This window comes from Idiotropiscis lumnitzeri, chromosome 1 (genome assembly GCF_059441095.1).
Source record: "Idiotropiscis lumnitzeri isolate Australia: NSW breed Sydney's pygmy pipehorse chromosome 1, RoL_Ilum_1.0, whole genome shotgun sequence".
NCBI lineage: Eukaryota > Metazoa > Chordata > Actinopteri > Syngnathiformes > Syngnathidae > Idiotropiscis > Idiotropiscis lumnitzeri.
In genome coordinates, this window is record NC_142391.1 from 44,268,330 (window position 1) to 44,277,782 (window position 9,453).

The 9,453-nt window shown below is 41.6% G+C and overlaps 1 pseudogene; it reads right to left on the reverse strand.

The window, feature by feature from the left end:
• Window positions 1–3,032: 3,032 nt before the first annotated feature.
• Window positions 3,033–3,770, reverse strand: LOC148344753 (uncharacterized; annotated as a pseudogene).
• Between the last annotated feature and the right edge of the window lie 5,683 nt (window positions 3,771–9,453).

Genomic DNA, 9,453 nt, shown 5'->3' on the forward strand with positions numbered 1-9,453 from the left:
TATAGTGCAACGCATATCAGGATGCGGGCAGCTTGTACCGGTCTGTTTCTGTAGAATCAAAACAGCTACTTCCAAATCAGTCACCATCATCTAATTCCCAAGCCGGAGAACTGGGGGCAGAAAAGAGAAGAGAAGTAGTTAACCAGCCAACAAGTAATTCAACTAAATCCTGGAGTGTGTAAAAAAGTAAATCAGATGAAGCGCTGCAGGAAGACAACTTCGATAGAGCAGGTCCTTGCCAGGTTGGTCAATGCCGTTAGCTTCATAGCGGGTCACCATCGCCTAATTCCCAAGCAGGGGAAGAGGGGACAGAAAAGAGAAGAAGCGGCAGTCAACAGGCCAACAAATAATTCGAATTGGATGCTAAAGTATATAAATAAGTTGATTAGATGGAACGATGCAGAAGAATGACTTCAGTGGAGCAAGTCCTTGCCCAGTTGGTAAATGCCTTAATCTCCATAGCAGGTCATCATCACCTTATTCCCAAACTGGGGACGAGGGGGCTGCTAAACTATGCAATATTTTAAAGGTCCTTGTCAGTTGGGTAGCTGCCGCATTTTGTACTAGCTGCAGACTCTTAAGACTAGACATGGGGAGACTCGAGAGCAAAACGTTACAACAAAGCAGGCAAGACGTAACAAACGAATGCATTATAATTTCTGTGTCACTAGTTGATGAAATTGGACGAATTTTAGCAATATTGCACAGACGAAAAAACGCAGTTCTAGAAATATTTTTAATATGCATTTGAAAATACATAGTTGAGTCAAATATAACATCAAGATTTTTTGTTGAATCAATTTGGGCAGTAGTACATTTATCGATACTCAGAGTGGCGTCTTTAAATAAGTGTCGATGACTTGCCGGTCCAATGATCAGCATCTCGGTTTTATCTGGCTTAAGAAGCAAAAACTGTAAGGACATAATAAATACATTTTTTTAATATGAGCATGGTTTGCCTCGAGTTTACAGCAGTTATGCAGGTTTGTTGTTTCCAGTGGCATATGCAATTGGGTATCATCAGCATAACAGTGAAAACTAATGTAATGTCATTTTTTTTAATATCACCAAGCGGTAGCATGTAGATGCTAAACAATGAAGTTCCAAGTACCGATCCCTGCGGAATTCCTCATGTGACATTACAAAACTCTGAAGTTGCATTGCCATGAATTACATGGTGCATCCTCTCTGAGAGTTAAGAATTAAACCAAGAAAGTACTGATCCTGAAATGCCATCACACGTTTCAAGGCGTTTTAATAGTATGCTATGATCGACGGTGTCAAAAGCTCCATCGAGTAAGAGTAATATTGATGAGGTGTCGGTGTCCATAGCTAGGAGAAGATCATTAGTCACTTTAGAAAGGGCTGTCTCATTAGAGTGGTCGGCGATAAATCCTGATTGAATAAGTTCAAATCGATTTTTAGCAGTCACGAATTCATTATGATGTTGTGCTTTGACGTTTTTCAAGAATTTTTGCAATAAACTGAAGATTTGAAACTGGCCTATAATTACTGAGACTCTCTAGGTCGAGGTTTGGTTGCTTAAGTAGGAATTGAATAACAGCAGTTCTGAAAGCTGCAATTCCCGTGCCCGTGGTGAGCGATACATTAATTAGACAGAGGGTCCTAGGGACGTAAACAATTCTTTATTGAGTTTGCCAGGATCAGGCATACATTGTCGGTTTTGCCACACTAACCAGTTTTGTTTGGCTTTCAAGAGATACTTTTTAAAAATGAGATAAGGTTGACTGACAGTTATCTGCTGTAATGCGCCAAATAGCATCAGTAATCACGGAATTCAAGGGGGTTTTAGAAACAGTGTCCTTAATGGCCGACTGGTCTAAGGCGCCGCGTTTCGGTCCCAGTCTCCCCAGGAGGCCTGGGTTCGAATCTCGAATTTCCCCATTGTGGGACTAATAAAGGGAATCTTAATCTCATCTCGTTTGCGCTCACTACTAATAGTAATACAAGTAAAGAATTGCATGAAATCATGAGATGAATAGGAAGAGCTATGAGGTGTTGTGTTAGCATTGCCACTGTATGAAATAAATATTTCGGGTTGTTTTTTATTTAGGGCAATTAATCTAGAGAATTAAAAGTGGTTGCCAGAGGGACTCTCTGAGAGAGCGCAGTGAAGGTTGAAGAACTAATATTGCGGCTGCTATAGCTTATTCCGGCACGATGGAAATGAGCTAGGAGTTCAACTTAAGAAAGTAATAGTCAGACATAGCAGTCGTATATGAGTATACCATTACATTTGAGGATGCAAAGCTAAGTTAGCACCAACTCTAAAGTAGTACAATTTTTATGCGTTGCTTCATCTATTATTTGCAAGAAACTAAAAGTATCCATTTTGTCTGAAACACTATGGTAAGTGGCTCCGACGGAGGATTCATGTGAACGTTAGTCACCTATAATAATTCTAGTATCTACATGAGTTACCAAATCAGCCACAAATTCAGAAAATTCCTGTAAAAAGGCTGAGTACGAGCCAGGGGGATGGTAAAGAACTGCAAGATAAAACGGCAGCGCAGCTGTCGATCACATAATGAGAACTTCAAATGTTTTAAAGGCGTCGCTAGAACGAGGGCTAAGTTTGAGAGCAGATTCGGAAATGAGGGCTACACCACCGCCATTCCTACGAGGCCGCGCAACATATGAACTCACAAAGTTTGGAGGCGAGGCCTCATTAAGCGTTAAAAACTGATTTGGTTTTAACCAGGTCTCGCGAAGACCCATCATGTTAAGATTACGGTCTCTGATGAGGTCATTAACTAACAGGGCTTTCAAAGAGGGCGATCTAATATTTAAGAAACTGAGTTTCAATGAGATAGGTTTATCTAAATTATCATTATCATATCAGCATGTGACGCGACAGTGTGTGGTGTGGAGCACTCTAATCTACAAAAAGAAAAGTTATGTGTGTTGTCTGAGTCTAGTGTGGCGCTAGTTGGCTCTAGCCTTACATACTCCCTACGCATCCTTACAGGCTCACTAATCGCCTGCAACCCGACCTGCTCTGATGTGAACTGTCATGAAAGGCTCAAACAGTAATCTATGTTTCTAGAAAGAGTTATGACGCCTTCCCCGTTAGGTTGAAGGCTGTCCATTTTCAGCAAGTCGAGTCGGCCCCAGAAAGAAGGCCAATTATCTACAAACTGCAGTCCCGTCTTACTACAAAAGCTAGCCAGCCACTGATTAAGCGAGAATAATCTGCTAAAACTCTCATCATTGCCTCTCGCAGGCAACGGGCCAGAGACATTTTCCCGACTCATCGTTTTGGTGAGATCACAAGTGCTTGCTATGTTTTTCTTTGTGATCTTTGATTGCCTTATCCTAGTATCATTGGAGCCGTGTATCACTATATCCGAGTAGCTAATGTTGCTTGCACTATGCGGGTGTCTAGATCGTGCGCATGCCAGCTCCCTAAAGTTAGCTACAATGTCGGGTGCTCTACATTACTGTGGCTGGATTTTCAAGCTTAATGTAGCGCGTAATGGAATACTATATATATAACTAAAGCGCTGGAGCCAGAAGACCGAGGTGGAATGGAACTGGTATGTTTCTTAACAGGCTCGCCGCGATTGGCAAGCCATTTACGCCCAATGCTAACTGAACTAGCAGGTTGGCTCCAACCCATGCTAACTGTCATGTACGCCATATTTACACTTACTGCATTATTCTGCTCTAGCTGGCGGACACGTTGCTCTAGCAGGGAGCCTTTCAATGAGAAGGGTACAAGTGGTCCAAGTGGTGGTGCGCAAAACCATAGTTGCATTTACTCGTCTGATGAATGAAGGCAGACGAACAGACGAGCAGCCGATAGCCCCACCGGTCACGCGCAGATTTTAGGTATCTAAAAAAACCCCGCTGTAACTCCATGGCAACCTCGTAGAACGAGGATCAGTCCTCCTCATCTGTTCGTTCACTTTCCTTTTTGATATCTCCATCTGTGTGCCTGTTGGTGACTATAGAGTCCAAGGTGTGAGTGGAAAAGTCGAGGACAGTCTGGACACGGAATTGTCGGAGGTGGACGGGGTAACAAGAGGCGTTGGTGTTTCTGTCGTCTTTTCCCTTCAGCTGCTTCAAACTTTATGACACCATTGGCTATTGTGTCTCTCCACTCTGCGCGGTCTGCGGCCAGAGCCTCCCAGTTGTCCACGGGAATCTTGAATGCCTACACCTTGAACGGACAGCTTAATTGGTTTGGCTGCTTGCAGTTTTATTAGCTTCTGTAATTAGGTTGCTTATTATAAAGCTGTAGTCATAAATCATGTGAAAGACAGTTCCTTATACTGGTCCCGTCACTAAAAATCGGGTTCTTCTACGGTTAGGAAAGTAAACGCTGAGAATAAAAAACAGGTTCTTTGCAAAAGTCTGCTCATAGTGCACAGCAAAATTTGTACTGCCAACAATTCCTGATATTGATGTTTGTAGTACAGTTTCCTTTCAGAATACTGTTACATGACAGTATTTCAGTTTATATCTAGCTTTAACCGAATTCAGGTTATGTCAACACTTCTCTATGCACTCTCACACCAGATATATATATATATATATATATATATATATATCAGGCATCACCAAATGGCGGACCGCGACGAAGATTTCTTCCAATTAAAAGGTCCGAACCAAAGTCCGACTTCCCTTAATGTCTAGCCTATGTTCACATTTTTATATAGTTTCAATATTTAGTCGTTTTCAACAGAGCACACTTGTATACGAAATATTTAGCAATGTTCCCATGAACCACCTTTGCCAGTCAAACAAATATAAAGCGTTTTTTTCACATTCAATAAAATGTGGCTCCAGGAACTTAAGGGTGCCACTTCTGGAAAAAATAGTAAAATATCTCCTGCGGAAATATATCAAGTGCTAAGCATTGAGTTAACATCTTTTGCCTTTTTTTTCTCAAATCAAGGAGTTATCAGCCTAAAAAAATGGAAAGCCTAATTATCCAAGTAAAACAGGTCAACATGTTCAGTACACAATCAATAAAAATGGCTGTCCTCATGAAAAACTAATTCAAAATGAGCTTTGACACCACCTTTTCTTTTGAATATTTTTTAACTTCTCTTAATGAGAAAAATTAGTTTGTGACTGCCCTGCCAGTAACTTAAATCTGGGTTGGAAATGAGTCAGGGCCATTGGGATTTGGTAGATTATTTCACACATCTGGTCTTAGTGTTTTCCTTTAAATAATGTTTGTGCAACAGCATTTAAGCACTCCTTCACATCTTCCCCATCACTGAATGTTTTTTTTATGTTTCCCCAAAATCCACGATACTTTTAGTGAACATTCGTTTGCATGCCGCTGGGCTGTAAACGAAAATGTAAACATCTGTTATACTGGACTCGAAGTTCGATGTTTTTGCGTGCGCTCGCCTTAAACTTCAGCGAATAACTTTGCAAAAAAAGGCGGTGCTTTGTTTCGTAGTGGCGCTTCGAAATGTTGCAACGGTTTCGGAGCATATGATGCACACTGGTTTAGAAAGCCCGTGAATGTAATTTCTACTAGTTATAGTTGCCTTCATCAGCATCTCTTTATTTTTTTTCAAATGATAGAAAAAGTAACTTTCCGTCCAAAGGACACATATACTGTAATTGGGGCATACCAAAAGAATGCAATTCATAACTACAGACAATTCTCTGTACTACTGTCAGGACTCCAAACTACTACTATCCAACCATCCATTTTGTGTACCACTTTTCCTCATTAGGTACTCGAATGAGCTTGAGCCTAATCAAACTGATTTTGGGGGAGAAGTGGGGTACACCCTGGACTAGTTGCCAGCAGATTGCAACCTCTGTTATTAATAATAATAAAAATAAAAAGAAATGATTAAAAAGAAAAAAAGTAGGACAATAAGAAGAATTGGTCTAACTGTGTTAGTGATCGAAATCACAAAATTGCCCCTCTGAGGATAGCTCAAGGAATGTCTAATCCTTCACCACCCCCGAAAAAAAAAAAAAAAACAACAACTGATGACTATTTTTGATAATTTTAACCATTGTTCCAGTATCTGAAAACAAAGCCCAATAATTTACGCTTGCAAGTGGCAAGCGACACTAAACAAAAAGCACCATACTATTTTTACTGGAATAAATGGTGCTGTTTCTACATTGTTGTGTCTGTAAACATTTTGGCCAACTGCTGTTGTTGTTGTTGTTTTTTGTTTGCTGGGAGGGTTTGGGGGCATCGTTTGTGGTGCTTATTTGAGAGGAAACACAACTGCATTAGGTCGTCAATATTTGTTCTCTGTGCCCATCGTAAAATGTAAGACAAGCAGTTACATTTACTTTGGTCTACTTATTTTTTACCCCTGTAATTTTGAACAGCTTCTGATTATTGTTGCACAGCTGGTCATTTTGTACTTTGTACATAACTTATGCTCTTTTAAACTCAACCAGATCATAAAATTTCATGGCATTTAATTTGAAAAACAAAGCACAATATTACAAGGCCCTGCTGAGACGTAGACAGCTGACACGGCAAAAATGACGAGCCGAGCTTCAAATGGGAGCGTCCCAAATTGTCGTAAATCTCATCACAAAAAGCCCTTGAATCAATACAGAGTCTTTTAGGGGAGGGATTTTCACGACGGAAGTAATTTTTTTACATGGATACCTATAAACGACAATGTTCAGCCGGATCAAGTGTCCCTTTCATCCTTGAGATAGACTCTCCTGAGACCAATGTTGCCACAGTTACCTTAAAAAGCTAACTTTGTTTCTTTAAGGATAACTTGATTTTAAAAGTAACAAAATTAGATTATCTTATTTGTTCCTTTCAGCAGACACTGACAATTCTGCGAAAAATGAAAAGATCTTTTGCCAATACTTTATTGGAAGTGCATTTTTAAAAAATTTTTAAGGACACAAGGTTTTCATGAAAAATTACATTCAGACAACCTTTTTGGCTTAACATAAGTGTTATATATATATATATATATATATATATATCCATCATCTATACCGCTTCTCCTCACTAGGGTTGCGGAGGGCGCTGGAGCCTATCCCAGCTATCTTCGGGCAGTAGGCGGGGGACACCCTGAATTGGTTGCCAACCAATCGCAGGGCACACAGAGATGAACAATCATCCGCGCTCACACTCATACATAGGGGCAATTTAGAGTGTCCAATAAGCCTGCCATGCATGTTTTTGGAATGTGGGAGGAAACTGGAGTACCTGGAGGAAACCCACGCAGGTACGTTATATATATATATATATATATTATGAGTGTTATGCTGTGTTGCTCAACACGACTACACCTGACAACAAACTAGAAGGAACAGGAAGCTCGCAATTGTACATTTTCTTCTCATATTGTTTCTGACAAAATTTAAATATCAGTGGAAGACGTTCAAAATCTTATTAATTTAAAATAATATAATTGTATGACCTGAATTAACGGCTAGAAAACATCTGTAATGTCCTAGATTGCATGACTGTTACGGCCCTTGGCTAAGGCCCACCTACAAGGCCACGCCCTTTGTGTCTTGTGTTAACTCTTCCACCCTTTCGTAGTAAAGTCAATGGACTTGTGCCTCATCGTTGGCCTGGTTTTCTGCTCGTTCCTCATTGGTGGACTGCTTTCCCCCTCGTTCTTCATTGGTGGACTGCTTTCCCGCTCGTTCCCCGTTGGTGGACTGCTTTCCTGCTCGTTACTCATGGACGTCCCAATCAACGAGCTCCACGAGCTGCACAGCTGGGACCAATAAAAGGACCTCGGTTCTGCTGCTCAGGGCGGCTGGGATTTAAGAGTTCCGTTCGCCTCGCTTGCGCTATTTTGTGTCTCTTGTATGGACTTTTGTAAATTTTGGAGACACTCGCTAGTGTTTACTTATACACATTTGTGAACGTGGTTAATACCTTTATGTTAAGCTCATTTGTTTGAAACCTACCTCTTTTCTTCACTAAAAATAAATTGTAAACTCTCTCCAAACCATTTTACAACTTGGTCTATGTTACTTCCCTCCTTCCCTAGCAGAGTAACAATGACTACCTTGAGATTGACTCGTGATCAGGCCAGCGTGAGCTTCTCATCTGAAGTCAGCGGGGAGCTAGTACTCCTTGAATAGGATTAGTGGTGAAAAATAGACGAATGAATTTTGTCCTCCCACATGAGCTAAGGAATCTAAGTAGGGTCACCTGTATTACATACATAAAGTCAGAGAGTGCATTACAAGAATTTAATAATAAGCAGTGACATGCGGCGCCAGCCCCAAAGTCGAACATCTCAAAAGCCATACAATTTGGAATTCACCCTTTTGGCGTGGGAAGTCAAACAATACCATCATCATTTGTGACTTCACCCGAGGGAGAGATTTGTCTCAAAATTAGTCACACTAATATATTCATGATTTTCGTGTGTTCTAGAGATCCACAAATTTACACATTTATTTAAACGTGTTTGTCAATGTTGTGCGGCCATTCATCATGACTTACTTTTTGTAAATATTAAATTCCATTTATCCATTATCTGATCCACTCATTTGAAAATTGAAAAATGGAAAATAAGCCATTATCTGATATTCTATTGTGTATTTCTGTCAAGATCCGCGTCGGGCATGACAGAGTTTTTTGTTATTGTTTTGCTTGCTTTCGGGGCGTTTCCCCCTCAGCACTCGTCCTCACCAGTCACGCACCTGCTCATCGTTACCCATCACACACCTGATCCCCATCTGCTCCCCTGATTAGCGGACTGTTTAAGCTTCCCATGCCATCAACCCAGTGTCGGATCATTATCCCGCTTGCTCCCTGTTGCTTCACCTTGTGGACTGTCACGGCCGCTCCCTGCTCTCGTTCTCGCTCATGCTCATGATCCCTAGAATTTGCCACTGTCCTTGTTCCTTGTTTACGCTCCCGCTCTCGTCCCCCCGTATTTGTCACTGCCTTTGTTCCTCGGTTTTTGGTTCTGTTTGTCCACGCCACGTTGTTTGTCCTCGTCTGATTAATTTAATAAATTCCCCTTTAAGTTACCCTTATGCCTGGCTTCCCCGCATTCTTGGGTCCACCCCCCTCCTCGCCGACCGGCGAGCATGACAGAATGATCCGACCAACTACGGACCCAGCGGGAAGCTCTCGGCGACGTCATCGTCGTCGCCGCTCGGACAACCGCCCTCATCAGCCTGCCGACCAGTCCCGTGCCTCGTTTGTTTCTTCCCCCACGTATCACGGTAACGACGACGACTACCCACCTGTCATACCCCCTCACCTTATTATTGATTCTGATTACGAAGACGATTTTGAGCACCAAGCCTTTTCACCCCCTCACGATTCAAGTAAGTCCGGTTACGAGTATGATTTTGAGCACCTTGCCCCTCACATTTTTGTCGATTCAGATCACGAATATGATTTCGAATATATTTCCGCTCTCCTAGACGCTCAGCGCAACGCAGTCTTATTTAGGAACCGTCACCTTCCTCCCCCCCAACCATTTCCGTCACCTT